This window comes from Cydia fagiglandana, chromosome 5 (assembly GCF_963556715.1).
Source record: "Cydia fagiglandana chromosome 5, ilCydFagi1.1, whole genome shotgun sequence".
NCBI classification, from domain to species: domain Eukaryota; kingdom Metazoa; phylum Arthropoda; class Insecta; order Lepidoptera; family Tortricidae; genus Cydia; species Cydia fagiglandana.
In genome coordinates this window covers 20,287,457-20,311,106 of record NC_085936.1, presented here as the reverse complement: position 1 = coordinate 20,311,106, position 23,650 = coordinate 20,287,457, and the positions used below count along the sequence as shown (strand labels likewise).

The 23,650-nt window shown below is 38.9% G+C and overlaps 1 protein-coding gene and 1 long non-coding RNA gene across 2 annotated transcripts in view; both read left to right on the top strand.

Annotated features, from left to right (window-relative positions):
• The first annotated feature begins 445 nt into the window (after positions 1-445).
• The window catches only part of LOC134664636 (muscarinic acetylcholine receptor gar-2), a 53,481-nt gene continuing 30,276 nt past the window's right edge, over positions 446-23,650 (top strand). Inside the window, exon 1 of the mRNA XM_063521372.1 lies at positions 446-743. The gene's annotated coding sequence lies outside the window, so the exon portion shown is untranslated. The remainder of the gene's footprint in view (positions 744-23,650) is intronic.
• LOC134664661 (uncharacterized) overlaps positions 2,096-23,650 on the top strand; it is a 105,411-nt gene continuing 83,856 nt past the window's right edge. The window contains exon 1 of the long non-coding RNA XR_010098274.1: positions 2,096-2,136. This is a non-coding gene — a long non-coding RNA (uncharacterized LOC134664661). The remainder of the gene's footprint in view (positions 2,137-23,650) is intronic.

The window sequence follows — 23,650 nt, the reverse complement described above, 5'->3', positions numbered from 1 at the left end:
TGAGCTGCAAAAGAGAACTAGTTGATATCTAAACTATAACGTATCTAGAATGGATCTAGTACGTGTCGTCTCTTGTGAATATCTTGAAGTTCGAATACGGCAGTAGGTCAATAGATGAAAAAAATCTTTCAACATTTCCATATATTACATTTTTCGTTCCGGCCATTCCGTGACCGTGTTGGTGACGGAATGGAAACAAAAGCTGGGACACTTTTTCCTGCTATTAGATTAGATAAATTTCGTAATTTTGAGTAGAAATAAAAAAAAACAGTGTGTAGAATTAAATGAGCCAGCCAAATTGTTAATCGCTTATCAAAAAACATCGATCGATGAAACTTCAATCGAATCTCAAAATGTATCGAGATGACAGATGCAAAAAAATCATGTATTTATTTACCGAAGTACCGAAAGGTTTGAAATCTAAAAACAAAATCCGATCGTCCATTTTAGCCGAGTAAAGCGAGCATCGTAGCCTGTTGCGCCGTAGCGGCGTAGCGCCGTAGCGAGCGTAGCCAGTTGCCAAGCGTGAGTCTTTCCGCCCGCCCGCTACGCCGCTCTCTAACCTACGTTCGTATTCTAAATTTAAATTTTCGAAAAGTGCTTTTGTTCTTTTGCTGAAAGTGTTTTTTTCTTTAGTGCGGTACGATTTCTTTGCGAATGTATGTTTTTGAAACTTTGGTTGATAGTGTTTAGTTTTTAATGAATTAATTATGAACTGATTTGGAAGTTTTTCTGATTAATGGGTAAGTTGATTTTATATATTTTTTTAATTTAAATTATTGGGATTAGTAGTTAAAAGGATTACTATGAAATGTTAGAATTATAAGTCATTTTTTTAAATGTTTAACTACAATTGCATATGACTTAAAACATAGAAAACTTCATAGTTATAACCGAAAATAAGCTATACGAGAAGTACATATTTTTTTAATTACTTAAGTTTTAATTAAATATGCTTGACTTTTCATCGACCTATTTTACTACAAAAAAAGTTTCGAGGGCGGTTAAGTGTGCGTACGTGGTTTTTTATAAAACATGTAGAAAATGTGTTTCTTTTTTATAGGTACTTAAAATAATATAAAATGAGTATGAAAAAGACCCAGGAAGAGATTGACAAAGAACAGGGGGAACCTTTTATCTTAATTACTCTGATAATAGTTTAGTTTGGTTTTAATCAAGTAATTTATGTTCAAAATTTTGCTCATCAGATCATTCGGCTATAACACAAGCTATACCGGGTGTGGCCTGTAACATGAGCAAATAATTAAAAACATAGATTGTACTCCTCAAACGGTAACACTTTTGTTCTACAACTTTTAAAAATTATGAAGTATTTTGACTCTATTTTTCATACAAAATAAATATTATCTTCAATGGACGCCATCGCCACGCCATGTCATTGTGATTTACGTTGCTTCTCAAGCCTTAAACATAACAAAATTCGCAATACATTGCGTCTTAGAATAAACTTTAAAGTGTATTAAATGTCAAACCACAAGTTATTTTTAAAAGTCTCTGAACAAATGTTAGTCAGTATGAGGAGTACAACGTACAGTTAAATTTTTTGCTCATATTACAGGCCACACCCGGTATACTTCTTATTATCTAAAACGACTATTTCGTGTTTTTAGTTCTATCAAGGAAACTTTAACTTTTCAAGGTGTAGTTTCGAGCGAATTACATGCGTAAAATGATAACAAAATGGCATCATTTAGATCTTTTGAGTTTTAAGTTGGCTAATGTACTTTCGAATTGACCTCTAGGGCAAAACTGATTTCATGTTAACAAAATGATTTTCAGCTAACACGCACAATTAGAAAAGTCACTGCCCGATTCGAAGTTTAAGATACGTCAATTAATAGATCTAGAAACGACATGGAATAGATGTTTGTGACGTGACGGTCACATTTGACACTGACATCAAATCCACATCGTTTCTAGATCTAAACTGACGTAGAATTGACATAGGTATCTTAAAGTTCAAAACGGGCCGTCTTTGAATTACTATGTAGGTATAGTCGCACCAATAAAAAGCCTACAGCGGAAAAAAAAAAAAAAAGTAAAAAAAAAAAGTAAAGTAAAGTAAGTAAAGTAGTAAAAGTCTGCAGCGGATTTGATAGCCCACGTAGTGTAAGTGTTATTTTTACGTCATAATTTCATAGAAGTTTGACGTTTAAAATGACACTTGCACTGCGTGGGCTATCAAAATCGCTGCAGACTTTTTACGGTCTGACCATAGTAAAAGAGAATATTTTCCCACTATAAATTGCAAATTCAAACTGGTTTCCCAATATAATATATTATGCAACGCGCACGAACCAATGAAAAAACGCGAGCGCGATACATCGTACCAATATCCAATAAAAAAGACTAAAAACCAAAATAAATATTATAGGACATTTTTACTGGCTGTTTTTTTGTCTTTTTTTTAGGGTTCCGTACCCAAAGGGTAAAACGGGACCCTATTACTAAGACTTCGCTGTCCGTCCGTCCGTCCGTCCGTCTGTCACCAGGCTGTATCTCACGAACCGTGATAGCTAGACAGTTGAAATTTTCACAGATGATGTATTTCTGTTGCCGCTATAACAACAAATACTAAAAACAGAATAAAATAAAGATTTAAATGGGGCTCTCATACAACAAACGTGATTTTTGACCAAAGTTAAGCAACGTCGGGAGTGGTCATCAGTTCTTGGATGGGTGACCGTTTTATTTTTGCTTTTTTTTTGTTTTTTTTTTTTGCATTATGGTACGGAACCCTTCGTGCCCGGTTTTTTTTCTTTTAGGGTGGTATTCCACCTGTCCAATTTCAATGTCCAATATCCATTGCGTCTCACTCTCCCATTAAGCAAAATGTGAGACACACATTGGACATATGGAATACCAACTTAGGTCTAAATAAAATTTGTATGGTTTTAAAATCTCGCTCCTCATTTTGGGCGTAATACCTAAATACGAAACCAGAATATTATAAAAATTATTAAGAAGATGCTTGAAAAATCCTAGAAATATTAAAAACTTGTAGCTAAAAATGAAAACAGAAACTTCAAAGAAGTTTTCGATAGACTGAACTTTCTGAAGCTTTGTTGTCTTTGAAATGGAACTGAACAAAAACATTAAATTCGCTGAACACTGTTTAATTATTGAAGTTATATCTTTGTTATTGTATTTACGACGAGAAATTGGACATTATTTACATATATATTTTATATTATTTTTGGACAATTTGAATTAACTGCCATTATCTTATAAACTTAAAAGAGCAATTCTTGTAAGTATTGTAGATGTGGAAGGTAGAGTTGTGCTAGGCGTGGTAAGCGGGTGCAGATGCAGGAGCAAATAATAGGCACCAAACGTTCGTTTTCGCACACCGATTTATTCTCCGTAACGGCACACAATACACATCTATATAAAATAGAAGGAGAAAGAGCGAAAGCCAAACAATTATTCAGAAATACAAATTTAACGGGAAAAGCAACTTAGTATGACAGCCACGATAACAACATTCGTATCTAAGGGCTCACTGCGCCTGCGGGAGGCGGGCACAATACATCAAAATCGGTCGCTCTGTCCGCGAGTGATTAAAATATATTTGGGATTTACATCATAACTATAAATTCATCCCTACATCACCCCCCTCCAGAGACCGTCAAGGGCGATAGAAAAATAAAAATAACTTAATAATAATAATCTGGAATACGCACTGTACGTCCTGACCTAGTCTTCTTTACCGTATTTTCAGTCTCTGGAGTAGGTTGAGCAGGTGGAACAGTACGAGTAATAGGTACAATCGGCTCATCGGCCAGTATATAAGCAGGTTTAATGCGATCTATAGACACTGTTACACTTTTGCCGTTCACACGCAACTTAAACACTTTATCACTTCTGTCGAGCACTTCGTACGGACCAGTATACGCCGGCTGCAGTGGTGGATGACTCGCATCGTCTCTGAGCAGCACGTGACTGGCAGTTTTGAGGTCCTTATATATGAACACTCGTCTATTGCTTGTATGGCGTGACGCTGGCACTGGAGTGAGATCATGGGCAAACTTACGCAGGCGTGCGACATAATCAGTCACATCAATGGTGTCATTGGGCGCCTGGGCGTGCAATAGCTCTCCTGGCAATCTTAGTGGTTCCCCGTATACGAGCTCAGCAGTCGAAGCGTTGAGATCCTCCTTGTACGCACTACGTATACCGAGCAGGACCAAGGGTAATGTGTCTACCCAGTTGCTAGTTGCGTGACAGGTAATAGCAGCTTTCAACTGTCTGTGGAAACGCTCCACGAGGCCATTACAGGCCGGATGATAGGCCGTTGTGCGACGATGCTGGAAGCCGGCTAGCTCCGACAGGTGCTTGAAGAGGCAGCTCTCGAACTGTCTGCCACGATCAGTTACGATGTCGTTGGGGCAGCCGAACCGTGATATCCAGCCATGTAGAAGTCCTCTGGCTACGGCTTCTGCTGTGATCTCTTGTAGCGGTACCACCTCAGGCCAACGTGTATAACGATCGACGGCTGTAAGGCAGTATTTGAATCCTTGAGATACTGGCAAGGGGCCTATAAGGTCTATATGTACGTGCATGAACCTTGCTCTGGGAAGTCTGTATGTTCCAAGTGGTGCAGAAACGTGACGAGTTACCTTGGCTCTCTGGCATGACAAACAGGTACGTGCCCATTCGCGGCAGTCTTTTTTGATACCTGGCCAAACGTACCGGTCTGTGACGAGCTTAACAGAAGCATTAGCACCAGGGTGGCTCCTTAGCTTGCACTTCCTTAAGTGCAAGCTCTGGAACACTTGTCTGCGCAACTCCTTTGTGACATAAGGCCTGAGTGTCTGGTCGCTCTCGTCGCAATACAGTTCGGCCTGAATACCTGGCAACTTGAACTTCTTCAGACGCAGCGAAGTGTCACTCTGTAAGAGCTCTTGCAACTCTGGATCTCTCGCCTGGGATTGCGCTAGTCGCTCCAAATCGATCGGTTGTGCGACTTCCTCAACGCGCGACAGGGTATCTGCCACCACGTTATCCTTCCCAGAGATATGTCTTATGTCAGTCGTGAATTGCGCTATAAAGTCCAAATGTCTGAACTGTCTTGGTGAGCAGTTATCCTTGCGCGAGTTGAAGGCGAAGCAGATGGGCTTGTGATCCGTATAGATTGTGAAGTCCCTGGCCTCAACCATGTGCCTGAAGTACTTTAGCGCTTCGTATATGGCGAGAAGCTCACGATCGTACGGTGAGTACTTACGTTGCGCGGGGCTCAATTTTCTCGAGAAGAACGCCAGGGGCTGCCATTCCTCGTTGACAAGTTGTTGTAGCGCGGCTCCCATGGCGGTATCAGAAGCGTCTGTGACAATGGCCAGCTTAGCCTGACTATTTGGATGCGCTAACAACGCAGCCTGACATAAGCTGTCCTTACAACGCTCAAAAGCCTCATGTTCTTCAGCGCTAAAGTTGACGGGATGAGAAGGTTTTACAGATCGCCGTGTGCCTGCTACACTGCCACATCTCAAAAAACCGTTTTTTCGAGAAATCGCGGCTCAAAGTTGTGAGAGTATAGTTCAGGGTGTTTAATAGGATCTTACTCCTTTAGTTTTAGGTCTATGAACTTAAAATTTAGCTTTTTTTACTCGGAATGATATAACCCTCCTTATGACCATGCCACTTTTTAAAAGAAATGTATATTTCTTAAGACACAAGGCCCGAAAGACAGGTATTTAGAGTTGTGGCCGTATTGCAGAAACGTTTTTTAAAGATTTTGAGATGCGGCCAAATTTAAACACAAAATTATTGGATAAAGGTTACCATGCAAATATAAATAAAAACACCAAAATAGTTAAAATCCCTTTATTTTTACCCGACTACGGCAACGCAAAAGGAGGGTTATGATTTTGACCGGTATGTATGTGGGTATGTATGTATGTATGTTCATTTGTTCCCTCATAACTTCTAAAGTACACATTATAATTTGACAAACGATATGTCATTCGAATTATCTTAATCGTCCGCTGGTTATAGGCTATATGAAGTCACAAAAAAATGAACAAGGCGTCCTCTAGAGGTCATAAAGTCACGAACGAAAAAAATAAAAATAAGTAATGATTACGTGATGTATATCATTTGAAAGAGCTCAATTAGCACATTTCAAATATATTAATATTGTTAGCTTTTGCACCCGGCTTTGCTTGCATGCACCCGATGAAACATTAATTTATCGGGTAGGTAATTCGAACTACGAATCTACAAGCGCTCTGGATTCTATCCGCGTATTACCCGACTACGGCGATACAAGAAGGTATTTGCAAAATAAATTTGTTTGGCCGCTATAAACATAGTGTTTTTTTAATAACCTGCATTTTATAACGTGAATAGGTATAGAAGTCCAGATCAGCCAAAATGTATGAAACAGCCGTACAAGAGACGTACGAAGCTCGCTGTACGCGTTCCAAAGCCGGGCGCCTTCGGCGCCCTCATACTGAAGAGTCGGGCGTAGCCCGACGTACGTGGCGCGCTGCAAGCAGTCCAAAGCCAGGCGACTTCGAGTTTCTCATACTAAAAGTGTCGACATACGTGACACGCTGGACGCTTACCAAATCCAGGCAAATGCATGAAACAGCCGTACAAAAGACGTACCGGCACGCTGTACGTGTTCCAAAGCCGGGCGCCTTCGGCGCCCCCATACTCAACGCGTCGGGCATAGCCCGTCGTCGTACGAGGCGCACTGTATGCGTTCAAAGCCTATTCTTTATACTAAAAGAGTCGGGCACAGCCCGACGTACGAAGCTCGCTGTACGCGTTCCAAAGCCGGGTGCCGAAGGCGCCCTCATACTAAAAGAGTCGGGCGTAGCCCGACGTACGAAGCTCGCTCTACGCGTTCCAAAGCCGGGCGCCTTTGGCGCCCTCATACTAAAAGAGTCAGGCGTAGCCCGACGTACAAGACACGCTCTACGCGTTCCAAAGCGCCGAAGGCGCCCTCATAGTAATAGAGTCGGGCGTAGCCCGACGTAGGAGGCGCACTGTACACGTTCCAAAGCTGGGCGCCGAAAGCGCCTCCATGCCAAAGGATGGCGCAGCCCGATATATGTGGCGCTCTGCGTGCATTTCTGTACTGGGGATGCCCTCGAAAAAGTAATATAAAGTGACTTCGAATAGTTAGTAACGAAGTCATGACCCCAAAATTAATTAAATAAAAAATAAGTCGAAAAACTAAAACCCGACTACTGCAAATCGCGCTCTAAAAGTATGAAATAAGATAGAATTCTTATCTGAAGTTATCAAACAGGAAATATTATAAATGTTATAATTTTTTAAATAAAAAAAATACAACGTAATATGTATAATTTACTACATTATTTATATTTTTACAGAGATTCAGAGGATAGCTGCTGTGGTCGTATGCCACTTTACCTTAAAGTTTATAATCGTGGCATACGACCGCACGCATGCACGGCGATCCTTTGAATATCTCTGTAAATATATCAAAAATGTAGTAAATTTTATTACGTTATTTTTTTTATTTAAAAAATTATAACATTTATAATATTTCCTGTTTGATAACTTCAGATAAGAATTCTATCTTGTTTCATACTTTTTAGAGCGCGATTTGCAGTAGTCGGGTTTTAGTTTTTGAACTTAAGTATATCAACTTTGATAGGAACAAGATCACTGTACGCGATAATAGTAATATGTGTAACTCAGCTAATTATTATTTTCTAGGACGCAACTCAAAGCTTCATTTAAAACGTGTGCTATATAGCCACAACTCAAAAGTGGCTGTATTGCAGGGAATTGTCTGACAATTTATGGTCAAATCCATAAGGCCACTTGTGAGAAAAAGGCTCTTAAAGACCTTTTTTGCTATGGCTCTCGAAATAAGGTCGTAAATTGAACAATTTTGAATACGAATCTGCAATAATCCAGAAAATCAAAAATTTTGAATTGTGGCAGTGTAGCAGGCACACGGCGAGATCCAGTTAAAAGCGCATGAAGTGGAGCCTGAGACGCTGCTGCCCCGGGGATAAATCTGCGGTAAAAATTAACCATCCCCAAAAATCTGCGCAGCTCTCTCACGTTCTTTGGGACCGGGAATTCTTTGATGGCATCGACCTTGGATGGGAGGGGCTTGGTACCTCCGGCTGAAATGCTGTAGCCCAGGAACTTTACCTCCGTAGCACCGAAGACGCATTTGGAAGTGTTAACTACCATTCCGTACTCCTGGAATTTGGCGAACAGCTGGCGCAGGTGCTCCTTGTGAGTTACTTCGTCTTTCGAGTACACCAGGAAGTCATCTAAATAGGCATAACAAAAATCCAACCCCCTTACCATCTCGTCCACAAACCGTTGAAACGTCTGGGCAGCATTCCTGAGCCCGAACGTCATATACGGGAACTCGAAGAGGCCAAACGGTGTGGTGATCGAGGTCTTCTGGATGTCTTCTGGGTTTACGGGGATCTGGTGGTACGCCTTCTCAAGGTCGATGGTGGAGAAAACCTGACAACCAGAAATACTGTGAGCAAAGTCATGTATATGCCGAATGGGATATTTATCCGGAATAGTTCTGGCATTGAGCATTCGGTAGTCACCACAAGGCCTCCATCCATTATTCTTCTTGGGGACGAGGTGCAGAGGTGACGACCAAGGTGACTCTGAAGGTCTGGCTGTTCCATTTTGAAGCATTGCGGAGAACTCGTCAGGGTCACCAGTGTAGATGTGGAAGGTAGAGTTGTGCTAGGCGTGGTAAGCGGGTGCAGATGCAGGAGCAAATAATAGGCACCAAACGTTCGTTTTCGCACACCGATTTATTCTCCGTAACGGCACACAATACACATCTATATAAAATAGAAGGAGAAAGAGCGAAAGCCAAACAATTATTCAGAAATACAAATTTAACGGGAAAAGCAACTTAGTATGACAGTCACGATAACAACATTCGTATCTAAGGGCTCACTGCGCCTGCGGGAGGCGGGCACAATACATCGCTGTCAGCGCTGTAGCCGAGGGCCGATCGTTAGACCGTCCAGCGCGGCGCGCAGCGCTTACAGCTGCTCTAGGATTAGTTACACAGAACAGAGCTCATACATATGAAAATTATCTAATAATAAAATCGGTCGCTCTGTCCGCGAGTGATTAAAATATATTTGGGATTTACATCATAACTATAAATTCATCCCTACAGTATTATTTATTTATACATTTATATATTTCGGGGATCTCGGAAACGGCTGTAACGATTTCAATGACATTTGCTAAGTATATAGTTTTCGGGGCCGATAAATCGAATTAGGTCTTATCTCTGTAAAAAGTTATCCAAAAAAATGGATAACGGGACTAGTAGGGCTAATATGGTCGGCTCTTTGTCATTTGTCACCATGCCTGTCACGTTCTAACAAATACGTAAGTGCAAAAGTGTCGCATTGCACGACAAGTGATAAAATGCGACCATGATATATTTATTTATTTATTTATTTAGATACTTAATTCAGGCAACAAGGCCCATATTAGAAATACCTTACAGACTAACATACATATCATCATCATCATTTCAGCCTATATACGTCCCACTGCTGAGCACAGGCCTCCTCTCATGCGCGAGAGGGCTTGGGCTATAGTCCCCACGCTAGCCCAATGCGGATTGGGGAACATACATATGTCTTTTATAAACTTAAAACTAAACACTAGGTAACATATAGGTACGACTAAATGACTTATCACTTCGACAAGTTGCATCAACAGCGTTAGGTACCTACATGATTATTCCCCACACACACTTTTGTATTCCAACATGTATTTTTTATTTTTATAAAAGCGATCGTTGTTGTAAAATCAAATTTCCAATGAATTCTATCATAATGTTGATGAGGTATACATTCAGAAAGATAAATATTTTAAATAGTAAGTAATACACGAAAAATGCAACACGACACTTTTAATTAAATCCAACTTCATATATGAGACAAACTCCACTTCGCAATGGTGCCAAATGAACTCGCGCCGCAATCAGCATTTCTGTAATGGTACCTTATCAAAGTAAATCTTAACGGGCTCGAAATTACCTTTGTATGCAAATGTGAGCACGTGTTTGTATAAAATTATGAATACTATCAGAGCTATAACCGTGCAAATCGAAATTCGCAAAATGCGGGCATCTTTCTCTGTCACTCTACTTACGCCTTCGTTGGAGTAAAAGAGAAAGATCCCGTTTGCGAATTTCAGTGTTCGCGGCAGCCCCTCAGGTTTGTACGTGTTACGTGGCTTTTGTTAATTAGGGAGGGTTGGAAACATCTCGGTAAACTTTATCGTGGTAAATACATGAGAGTTCAGTAATTTCTTCTTGTTTCTTCTGAGAACAAGAACAACCTAAAATAAGTTTTTGGCAAAAATTTAATTTTTTGTACAAGCTTTTATCACGGGCTGTACTTTTCTTAAGACAGACAACTAATACTCATCGAGACACTTCTAGAAACCCCTAACACAATTAGGTTGCGTTGTTTCATCACAGAGTTCCTATGGCCACCTCCTCTCCATCATCAGATTAGCTCGATGGTACCATAATGTTGCATTGTCATCCGATTTGTACATGCATGCAAAATTTTAGCTCAATCGGAAACCGGGAAGTGGATCAAATTTAACTTGCAAGATTTGATTACAGACAGAACAGACAACAGTCAGGTGAAAGTAAAATAAAAGCATGTAAAAATATTTTCTCAAAAATGGACGGCGAACTCGACTTTGCCGTCAAAAAAATAGGTTGAGAAGCGCGTAGTTTATGGTCAGTCAAAAATTAAAAACATTGCAGTCTCGATTTTGGGACTGCAATGTTGCATACAAATTCCATTATTTGTCGAGTTCCAAACTTTTTAAAATTTGAAATGTCCATATCAAATGAAGGCACAGGCCCATTAAACAGCCAAACAGATGATTAGTACCGCGACTATTTAGCTGTCTCAAATAGGTTGGCGTATTTTCGGCAGAAAAATACACTTCTATTTTTTTATAAAAAAAATTAACAGGCGGCAAGGGCTTTTTTCTGTGAAAATATATACGTAAGAACGTTGCTTTTGTAAAATATTTCTATGATATTTATATTTCTTGCACCATTTTTGAGAAAAGCACTATATATGACTCGGCTGGAAGGCTACTTGCTGGCTTCGGATTCAATTAAGAGCCAACAGGAGTGGTCATTCCTCCATACAAACGTAGTCCTCGTTTTCCTCCGTGGTTTTTGAAGCTAGAGCAATGATTTTTTCAACACAGATTAATATTGTCAATATCTGTGTCGGACCGTTTTGCTTTTTTTGATATTTTTATTTATTTATTTATTTATTTATTTATTTAAACCTTTGGGAAACAAACAGGCAAAAACAACACATATAGTAAATCAGATAACACATTCACAAGCCACACAGTTTCCACTAATGAATAATAACAGTTATGTTGCTCAGAATCTAACATTAAAACAATTCAAACTTAAACCTACTTTAACATTAAGTAATAGAATTTATTTACAACATGCATAACTCGAATACCTAACTTGAATTGATGTAATAACACACATAAAAACAACATGCGAACATTGGAAAGTATGATGTAACATAATACTAATACTAATGGATATTATTTTTACCATTAACTGTACTTTTTATTGCAGAAACAAACTGTTGTAATGATAAATGAAATATATCAATATCAGAAAATTTTTCATTATAAGTTCTACACGCTCTAGCTAAAAAGCTATTTCTTGCATATGTAGTGCGCCCAAAGTCAATTGCAAAAAGGTTTGTGGAGCGAGTTCGCCGATTAGGACAGCGAATTGAAATTTTAGATAAAAGATTAGGTGAATCAATAAGGCCATGTAAGATTTTGAACAAAAAAATTTGATCTCTAATTTCTCTACGTGTTTGAAGAGACTCTAAATTGTCAGTGCTAAAAGATTTAAATTTATATTTCATTGTTCTAATAAATTTGTTCTGAATTTTTTCAATTGTGTGGATGTGAACATTGAAATGAGGATTCCAAACTGTAGTCGCGTATTCTAAGTTTGACCTAACAAATGCGTTAAATAGAAGTTGCAGAGTCTTAGGGTTTGTAAAATCCTTGCTTTGGCGGAAAATGAATCCCATCATTCTGTATGCTTTTGTTGTTTAAGGCGCTAGAGCCCTTCAAAAATGGCCAAAATGGCCTAATTGACTATGCCGCAATGAGAGGCGTGGTATTCAAAACTGATATCAATTAGCCAAAAAAGCAAAACACAGATAATTTCATAATCATTCAGATTTCCAAATTTGGTTACGATTGGTTAAGATTTGGAGGAGGAAAAAGAGGACTACGAAACCTCGATTTTTGCCATTTTTACGCAGGATTTTTCGCCTCAGCTGCAGTTGTCCCTATCGCACTAATTTTAGGGGCGGGTTCAAGTTTCTAAATACGTACACAGACAGAAAAGTGATGGGCAATAGTCGACATGTAATAATCTAGTGATGTGAGAAGTTATCGATAAACCATAACAAAGTCGCGATTTGCCTCTTAGTAGGCGAAGTTAGTGAAGTAAGTAATACCTATTGCACTTTTGCCTCAGGGGAAACCGTTTAACACTATTATTTCTTGGTTCATACAAAGCTGAGTAGACGCACTTTTATTTAATAATAATTTTTGATTTCATATCTGTGGCAATAAACGCTTTGAATACATTTTTCTAAACATCATTTCGAATCCAATGAGGTATCACACCTTTGAACTTGTACTATACTGTTGTCCCAAAGTGGGTCAGGAGCTCCTCAAACATAGGTGCCTAAATGTATCCAAATCTGACTCAAAAATAATAATCGGCCGAGAGCATGTCGGGCCATGCTCAGTGTAGAGTTTCGTAGTTACCGTTCTGTCAAAATAGGCCAAACCGGGGCGATAAGTCAGTATCATACGTTTACAAGGGAGTACAGAGCGTTTTACGTATTTTTAGATTTTTACTAAGAACAGAAGATTTATTGCCATAACTCAAAACCGACTGGAGTCCGGTCACATTCGCTATATAGTTTTCATTGAAAGTAGTTATTAAGCTATTGGGACTAAGCAAATAAAAAAAAAATATATATATATATATATATGTATATACCTTTGAGTTCAATTGGCGTAAAGGACATTTTGGCGAAAATGAGTTATATATACAGTTTTAATACCTGGCTTAACAACCTCAAAGGCTGTACTCTGATTGCCTAATCAATCTAATCATGCATGCCATACGATTAAATAAATAATTATACAGTTTTGTTCAGAATTCCAAGCGCTTTTGTTCTGTATAGTTAAAATTTTGATATCTCGTAAAAAGTTGCCTTTACGACCCAATTTTTACACTATGAGCTTGCAAAAACAGCTTAGCTCAAGGGGCGTAAATGACCAGTTATTTTTTCTTTTTTTTTTGTAATTAAATTATGTTGTAAAGGACTAACAATACTAACATGTCCTTTGTCGTCATTTAGCCCTTCATTTGTCATGATAATTTTTCATATCGTGTGGTCAAGATGGTCGTAAAGGACATTATTTGACTATTGAAATTATTTTACTTGCCCTTTACGACCCGTCCTAAAAATGATTTACCTTAAGTATACGAGGCGAACAAATTGTAAAGGACTTTTCTAACTTTTGTGTCGTTTAAACTCCAAATTGCAAACAAATAACATGGACGTAGCAGTCGTAGCAGTATGTATATACTATCAAGAAAGTCGTTTTCTGGGACCTTTATTACTATAATGTAATGTTTGCCGTCAAATTTGAAAGCATTTACGCAAGAGTTTTTTCCGCAGTTATCTTTGTTCATGCACGTAAAGGTCTATAAAGCCAAATTGATATAGTACATTTCGATGCTAGTGCGGAAGGTATGTCATTACTTCACGAGTACCGAGATATCTTAAGACTCGGGACGAGTGAAGAATGACATTTCCGCACGTGTATCGAACGACGTTTTTTAATACAGTTGCGAAAAAATAAGAAAAACATTGTTAATCGTACACTAAACAAAAGTGGTAACAGTGACAGCTCGGTTAGACGTCGTCTTTAAGTATATTATATCTATGGGCGTTTGGCAGCTATTCCGTTCCATTCAGTCAACTTATTAAGAACGGAATTTTCAATATTGAATATTAAAAAATAAACGTGTTATAATGATGAAGAGGTAAGTAATTAAATATGAAATATGTAATATTTTTCGTATTCTTACATTAACGGTAGGTTTTTATGCTGATTACGACGTTTAAAGGAAACTAATATTAACACTCATCAATAAGTAGTCGTGAATTGGAACAAGTATAAATTTAAAAAAATTGGAAAAGTAAAAAGCACTAGTTCGAGATAACCAACTTTCCGCACGCTAAACAGCTACGTAAAGTAGCACTTTTTGAGCAACTGTATTAAAAAATAGTTTTATGGGTCCTTTATTACCAAAATATAACGTTTGCCCTTCAAATTAGAAAACTCAGCTCAGTGTTTTTCCGCAACTATTACTGTGTTTCTCGCAGTGGAATCTCTTATAGTCTTGCGACAATAACATATGTACTAGCCTGTGTATAATACACTCTGAACTTTCTACTTTCCGACTCGCATTTCTTGTTGATTAGGAGAACGAGACAGGTACAAAATACAAAATTCTTTATTTCATAAAAAAACTGTACATATAATTTGAGGGATGGTGTCTCCCGGTAAGCAATATACCTATGCCTGTGTTGGGAGGCACCGCTCTTTCGTTATTATTGAAATCTAACTAATACTAAGCTACACTATTTACAAGTCACAAAACATTTACTACCTATACTATTTACAAATAATATATGATATACTATAGTATATTATATATTACTTAGTACTAAATAGTATATAATATACTAATTACAAGCAATACATTAATCTATTATAAGCAACATAAAGACAACAATAAAAATATGTGATCAGAAAAGTACTCAAGCCTGCACGCGTGTGTGTGTATGATGGTACTCATCGTAAAAGGCTCTCTGTTTTCTCATATGTTTTAGTTTTGAGCCATTTGGTTACAGTAGACTTACATTCATGGGATTGTTTAGGGTAAATGTTTAGAATTTTATTGATTTTATTATATATGAAAGCGGATTTTGTGTTAAATTGTGAGTTCGCAAAGGTTGTTCTATTATGAGAAGATCTCGCTACATTAATTAAAGTTCGTTTTATGTTATAGTTAGGATTGTAGGTAAGGTGTATCAGCGATTGCCCATTGCCTCGCTCCTGACTATTTATTACCCGTTCCTGCGCGGTGGAAGTTGTTTTTTGTGCGTAATTTAATTATTTGTGTCATTGGTTGAGCTCGGCTACAAAAACTAGTTGAAATAAAGAACTCAAAAAGTTTGGAACGTATCTGGACGAAGTGGTAATTAATACTTAATGACCGAATCGGTTATAATTTATTCGTTTACTTACTTGTTTCATAATATTTACAGAAGATATTTTTAAGTACATATTTGAAATTAGAAATGATTGCAACTACAGTTAACAGGGATGAAATTACACAGAAATTACTACTTAAATAGGAATAAAAAAATGATTTAATATCTTATTGTTTCGTATTTTGAAATAAGACATCTTGAAAAATTGAAACTAGAATTATAGTCTTTTATTCACTAAGGACGTTCCAAATGCTTGATATGCTAATTCTTATCATCGTTAGCTGATCTTATTCTTCCCTTGTTATGACTAAAGGCTGTCATTTTATGATTAAAGGCGGCTAGTGTTAAGCACTGGGACATTTAATTTACCTTCATTCCCGAATATTAGCTACTTTGTGAGCAAGTAATTATTTTATATTAGCACAATATTTTGAACCAATTATTTTTAGTAAATAATTGGTTCAAAATATTGTGCTTTCTTTATTATTACTATATTATTAGAAAAATATTAATAACACCTGTACCTAATCGGGTTATACCTAGCATCATTAACTACCGTTTGATACATTTTTAACCTTCGTTATAAACTATGCTGAAAACAGTTAACATGTGTAGGTACCGTAGCTGGTAACTAATACACCCCGAATTTGGAATAAAATAGTCTCAGAATGTCACTTACGACCCCTACTAAACAAGATACACTATATTATCAAAAAACGAAGCATGGGTGTAAAGGACATTCATAGTGTTTTTGACCAATTCTATAGGACATTAACTTCTTTCGTTTTTAATTTATACATATGATTGCTAATTCAGGTTAAAGAGACTAACATTTTGAGTACTTTTTTAATACACATCAAAAATATAGCTCCATAAACAACAAAAATAAATCAACATTTAAAAAAATCTCTATCTCCTGAAAAATAGCATTTTGTCCTTTACGCCAATTGGACCCAAAGGTATCGAATATTGTATGGGAGGTCTCAGGTCTGCAATTCTTTTTTAATAGTTTTTATTTTACCGTTCCGTCGCAATGCGTGATCATGTATCCATGCCAATAAGTTGCCAACTTGCAGCTTTTTAGCACTTACGATCATGAAGCAAAGCCTCGGATCGGACAGACAGGCAGACAGACGAACATGGCGAAACAATAAGGGTTTCTTTGGTGACTACGCAACCCTAAATATCGGACCACTAATAAAACAGTTATTAAGATTTTAATTTGATTGCAGGTTGTAGACGGATATTGAATTCAGTTAGGTACCTAAAGTCAAGAAGTTAAATCACAATAACAGGGAATATGATTCGGTCAAATTGTGTTCTAATGTATGGGGAAGACAAACAAATTATAGCCAGCATTCAATGAATGTAGTATGATACCTTGGGGTATGGTGCTTTACGTACACTAGTGTCCCGACCCCTCCCCCTGACGCAACCCCCCCAATAATAAAAATAAAACTGCCAACCGGGACATATTTCATGCTAAAAGGGGTGGGGGGGATTGCGTCAGGGGGAGGGGGGTAGGACACTAGTGTGCGTAAAGCACCATACCCAAAGGTATTATACTACATTCATACAATTTGACCGAATCAAATAAGTAAACGCTTAGTGGCGGTAGCGAGCTAACGAGTTACCACCGAAGAATAAGTTTGTACTATAAGAAAAGAACTAGGTGTAGCAAAGCTATACCGGGCCGACCGCTTCGCGAGGCCCGTGAAGGCAAATGACGTGTGCGTCTGTGTGCGCGCACCACACACACAGGGATAGTCCTTCACTACGCAGCGCCGCCCCCGTCAGCGCGACGGCGATATTCACCTCAAAATCTCAAAACTGAGATCGGGCTGACGTCCTGTTTCGTCTTAAACGGACTCCCAAGGTCGTCCGTTTAAAACGAATCCTCAGCCTGCAAGTAGCTACTTCCGAGCCTCGACAATAATGTACTATTACTCGTAACCGAACAAGTTTTATAGTTATAGCGGACATATTCAAAAAGAAATATTTGTGAACTCTCTCTCTCTCTCTCTCTCTCTCTCTCTCTCTCTCTCTCTCTCTCTCTTTCTTTCTCACAAGTGTTCTGTCTTGTTCTGGTTCTGTTCTGTATCTGTTTTAGTTTTTAATTTTGGATGACCTGAAAACCAGCGCCGTGCTGTCTTTCAGACACTACTGCTGAGCGGCATCCTATTTGTAGTATGTGTATTTATTTAATTTGTTGTTGTTTATTTATTGTATGTTTTTATAACAAAAAAAAAGCGCTGGTGGCCTAGCGGTAAGAGCGTGCGGCTTGATCTGGGGGTCGCGGGTTCAAACCCCGGCTCGTACCAATGAGTTTTCCGGAACTTATTTACGAACTATCATTTGATATTTGCCAGTCGCTTTTCGGTGAAGGAAAACATCGTGAGGAAACCGGACTAATCCCAATAAGGCCTAGTTTATCCTCTGGGTTGCAAGGTCAGATGGCAGTCGCTTTCGTAAAAACTAGTGCCTACGCCAATTCTCGGGATTAGTTGTCAAGCGGACCCCAGGCTCCCATGAGCCGAGGCAAAATGCCGGGACAACGCGTGGTAGATGATGATGTTTTTATAACAAATTAAATATTTTGTATCTCTATTTCTAAAATAGTCGCGCAACTACTTGCAAGCTTACCTACGCTAGGATTATTGACATCGCCTAGTTGACTGCGCCGTGTTTATTCACCCGTGAGCTATCTCAAGGAAACCTACCTATGTATACCTTACTAGATATACGAGTCAAATATACCTACCCGTATTCAGCCGTGATGTAAATATATTTTTAAAGATGTTCAAATTGTGGGAGAGAAGATAAGGAGTACCTAGTAAGTTAGCGTGGTATGGGCGTGTAATGAGGAGGGATGAATGCCATATAGGCAAAAGAATGTTAGGGATGAATGTTGATGTACGGAGAGGGCATGATTGACCCAAAAACCGAAGGATTGTGTAAAAGAGGATATGAGAAAGACAGGTGTGAGTGCTGAGGTGAGCAAAGAAAGATGAAAATGGAAGAGAAAAACATGCTTTAACGTGGGATAAGGGTTAGGGTCGTTTCTCAAAAAGTTGGCACCGCCACCTGTAAATAGGTTTATGTTAGAACTTTTTTTTCGTTATGTACTATTTTTATATATAAAAAATTAATACATATTTAGAGAGACTTTTTACACAGAGGCCTAATACTTTGAAAAAAAATTAATAAATATTGATTACAAAAAAAAATATTGTAACTACGTTTATCCGTTAACCTGCCGTGTCCCAACGCGAGGTACTGATGTTCCGAGCTATGAAAACCACACAAAATATTAACTTAATTTAACGGCATTACCGTATTTTATTAACATATATCCTTAAGTTTTAAAGTATTACTATCGCATAACAATATTATACTTATATTTTAAGTTATTCGGCTTCAAAGTTTGTCCAAGGCAATTCTTAACAGTCACCTGGCGCGTCACATTCACGACGATTGTATAACCCCCACCGCACCTTTCCCGTCTCACTCCGCACGAGCTGACGCCGTCACTCATCAGCTATCACCTGGTAGGACGAAGACGTGGTTATTGTGCTTCGCAAATAAAACACAAACGACAAAGTATCGGAAATTGGAGTTTGTAATGGGTAAGTACTCTTTATCCTGGAGTCGATATCTTGCTAATTATGTAACCTATCGCATTACTATCAAGATATGTAACGTAAACAATAGTTTAGTTTTATATGCCTAAGTATGGAGTTCATCAAGCTAATACATTTTGTGTATTCGCGATATAACTGCCATTTTCCCCATCACCTGCATATCGTCCACCTGGCTAAAACTGCCAGGTGGATGAGATTTTGCGGCAGGTTAATGTCACTGATACCGCAACTAATACTCGTAACTATATAATTATATAGCGGTTATATCGCTTTTGTGTGTTAATTTAGGAATAAAAACTATCCTGTCTGTTAAAACTGCATATTATTGAAATTTTTGTACTTTTGTCTTAAGTCTCGTTAACCTGTCCAAAAAAGTCAGGTGAATGATGCAATGGCAGGTGAACGAAGCGTCCTTCACCTGCCATATGACAGGTGATCGATAATTATTTAAAATCCACGTTACATATACTCAAACTAGATTTGTGACGTCCCACGGGAAAAGGTACCTTATGAGGGTTTTTAGTTTTAGACATATATTAAAATGTTTTGTAAAAAGTATAATTATATGCAGATTAGTCCCGTTCTTGTCAAAACCCAGTTCTGATGATGGGATCTATGAAGAATCGAGGGAACTCCTCAAATCTTAAGGGCATACATATAGTGATTTTTGTGTTTTTATTTACAAATCAAGCATATACATTCACAAAAGTGACATTGGATGAAGTGGAACTGCTGATGAAGATCAGAACGGAACTCTTCAACGATGCATAGTTCACGTTTGGCGATTTGTCCTCTTCGTTATGTTTGTTAAGCAAGATAAGTTTATAAGCTGCATTTTTGTCAATCTCGAGTTCTGATGATGGGATCCATGAGGAATCGAGGGAACTCCTCAAACCTTAAAGGCATGCGTATAGTGACTTTTGGATTTACATCAGAAAATCAAGCATTTTCATTAAAAACTGTCGCATTTGATGAAGTGGAACTGCTGATGATGATTAGAACAGAACTCTTCAACGATGCATAGTACACGTTTGGCGATTTAGATTTTGACTTGGATTGGGACTGGGGCTGGGACCCGGACCCAGACTCGGGCCCGGACTCGGACCCGGACTGTGACTCGGACCCGGACCTAGACTCAAACCCGGAGTCGGACCTGGACCTGGATCCCGGCTCTTATCTGAACCTGAACCCGGACCTAACCTGACCTGACCTTGCACCAAACCTGAGTTCCACTAGGTACTGCGAGGGTTCAACATCAGCTCTATCTTGGGTACTGCGCTCCCAAGTGCTCATCAAGACGTGTCGAATGACCAAAACAGCATGTGTCTATGTTGCATCAAACCTGAGTTCCAGTAGGTACTGCGAGGGTTCAGCATCAGCTCTATCTTGGGTACTGCTTTCCCAAGTGCTCATCAAGACGTGTCGAATGACCAAAACAGCGTGTGTCTATGTTGCACCAAATCTGAGTTCCACTAGGTACTGCGAGGGTTCAGCATCAGCTCTATCTTAGTAACCACTTTTCCAAGTGTTCATCAAGACGTGTTGGATGACCAAAACAGCGTGTGTCTATGTTGCACCAAACCTGAGTTCCACTAGGTACTGCGAGGGTTCAGCATCAGCTGTATCTTGGGTACTGCCCTCCCAAGTCCTCATCAAGACGTGTCGAATGACCAGAACAGCGTGTGTCTATGTTGCACCAAAACTGAGTTCCACTAGGTACTGCGAGGGTTCAGCATCAGCTCTATCTGGGGTACTGCTCTCTCAAGTGCTCATCAAGACGTGTTGGATGACCAAAACAGTGTGTGTCTATGTTGCACCAAACCTGAGTTCCACTAGGTGCTGCGAGGGTTCAGCATCAGCTCTATCTTGGGTACTGCTCTTCCAAGTGCTCATCAAGACGTGTTGGATGACCAAAACAGCATGTGTCTATGTTGCACCAAACCTGAGTTCCACTAGGTGCTGCGAGGGTTCAGCATCAGCTCTATCTTGGGTACTGCCCTCCCAAGTCCTCATCAAAACGTGTCGAATGACCAAAACAGCGTGTGTCTATGTTGCACCAAACCTGAGTTCCACTAGTTACTGCGAGGGTTCAGCATCAGCTCTATCTTGGGTACTGCTCTTCCAAGTGCTCATCAAGACGTGTTGGATGACCAAAACAGCGTGTGTCTATGTTGCACCAAACCTGAGTTCCACTAGGTGCTGCGAGGGTTCAGCATCAGCTCGATCTTGGGTACTGCCCTCCCAAGTCCTCATCAAAACGTGTCGAATGACCAAAACAGCGTGTGTCTATGTTGCACCAAACCTGAGTTCCACTAGTTACTGCGAGGGTTCAGCATCAGCTCTATCTTGGGTACTGCTCTTCCAAGTGCTCATCAAGACGTGTTGGATGACCAAAACAGCGTGTGTCTATGTTGCACCAAACCTGAGTTCCACTAGGTGCTGCGAGGGTTCAGCATCAGCTCGATCTTGGATACTGCCCTCCCAAGTCCTCATCAAAACGTGTCGAATGACCAAAACAGCGTGTGTCTATGTTGCACCAAACCTGAGTTCCACTAGGTGCTGCGAGGGTTCAGCATCAGCTGTATCTTGGGTACTGCCCTCCCAAGTCCCCATCAAGACGTGTCGAATGACCAAAACAGCGTGTGTCTATGTTGCACCAAACCTGAGTTCCACTAGGTACTGCGAGGGTTCAGCATCAGCTCTATCTTGGGTACTGCCCTCCCAAGTCCTCATGAAGACGTGTCGAATGACCAAAACAGCGTGTGTCTATGTTGCATCAAACCTGAGTTCCACTAGGTACTGCGATGGTACAGCATCAGCTCTATCTTGAGTTCTGCTCTCCCAAGTGCTCACCAAGACGAGTTGGATGACCAAAACTGCATGTGCCTATGTTGCACCAAACCTGAGTTCCACTAGGTACTGCCAGGGTGAATAGACAGTAAGATTGAATGTTTACTTATTCACAGAAACTTGTTGTTAAATTGGGAATCGAATCGAAGGTGAGGTGGGTCAGAATCCAAAATTTTAATCATCGTGGTGGACGTCAATAAGGTCCCTTTTTACAGAAGATGACACATTTTTCGATTATTTTTAGAAGGCATTGAAAATGATGTGGTGGACAGGTGGATGACACTCATTACAGGTGAACGATGACAAGAAACCAGGTTAACGGCAACGGACACAGGTTAATGACGCCTCTCGATAACCTGTCAATATTTTCATTGGAATTTGTACTTATTTCTCGATAACCTGCTTCTACTATCGATAACCTGGAGACAAAATATCTTTCACCTGTCCTTGATATCATTAACCTGAATTTCAAACGCCTATATCTCCTAAACTAATTGAAGGAATTGCTTCCCTTCCACATTTTCTAATAGTTAAAGTTGCCTTTTAACGATCCCAATAAAAAAAAATGCGAAAATGCAAAATTTTTGAAAAACGTTAATGTTAACCTGGCGGTGCCAACTTTTTGAGAAACGACCTTAGGAAGAAAAAGAAGAATGTGACATTCAAGCCTTCTTCTAGCCCAGAAAGCTCGTGAGCAAAATTATAAACAGAAGTACATTTTTAGAGTAAGTGTGGTAAAAGTTAAAAATACGCGTAACGTCTATATCTGCCGTTCAAGTTTCGCACGGAGTGCTATAATATATCTTTTTTACCTTCTAATTCTTTTTTTTTTTTTTTTTTATTATTTATTCAGAAACAAACAGTCATACATGGATTATGAACATATTTTAAAGACAATAAGAATAGACCTATAGTTTCATAACAGAAAAACATATAAATAGGTCCGTGGCTATTAACTATATAAGAGAAAGACTTAATTTGTATTATTGCAATTACTATATACTAGAAATTTGTAAATCTATGATTTGATACTTTGTCAAAAAATACATTTTAAGTGCGTTAAGCAAGTTATAAATTTAGTTAAATTCAATATTTAAATGCATTCTTAAGTTGTGTTAGTGTACAGTGAAAGAAGTCTACATCATTAAGTTTAAGGTTTTCATTAAATAGTTTACATGCGCGTTTAATGAATACGTTTCTACCGTAGCCAGTCCTGCAGAATGGTATAGAAAATAAGTTTCTTTTACGACAACGGCGCTCTCGTCTTCGCGGAACTCTAAAACAGATTTTATGTAAAAGAATAGGGGCATCTAATTGTGAACGGAAAATTTTGAAGAGCAAAACGGAATCATTAGCATCACGACGGTCACATAGAGTTTGTATATTTAGACGTTTACAAGTATCAGTATAGTCAGCGGTATAGGTTAGTCCAGTCCTGAAGGCCAGTGATTTAATAAATCTTTTCTGGAGTCGCTCAATTCTGTCAATGTGTACTTTGTAAAAAGGTTTCCATACTGAGCTACAAAATTCAAGGTGACTTCGAACAAAACTATTGTAAAGAATTTTATATGTTAGGCGGCTTTTAAATGGTTTGCCAACACGCATAATGAATCCTAACTGTTTGTATGATTTTGCTAGCATTTTGTCAATGTGTGGGATAAAAGTGAGTTTGCTATCCATAATCACACCGAGATCTCTGATTTCGGTTACTCTGTTTAAGGTTTTACCGGATAGAGTGTAGGAATAATTAATTACATTTTT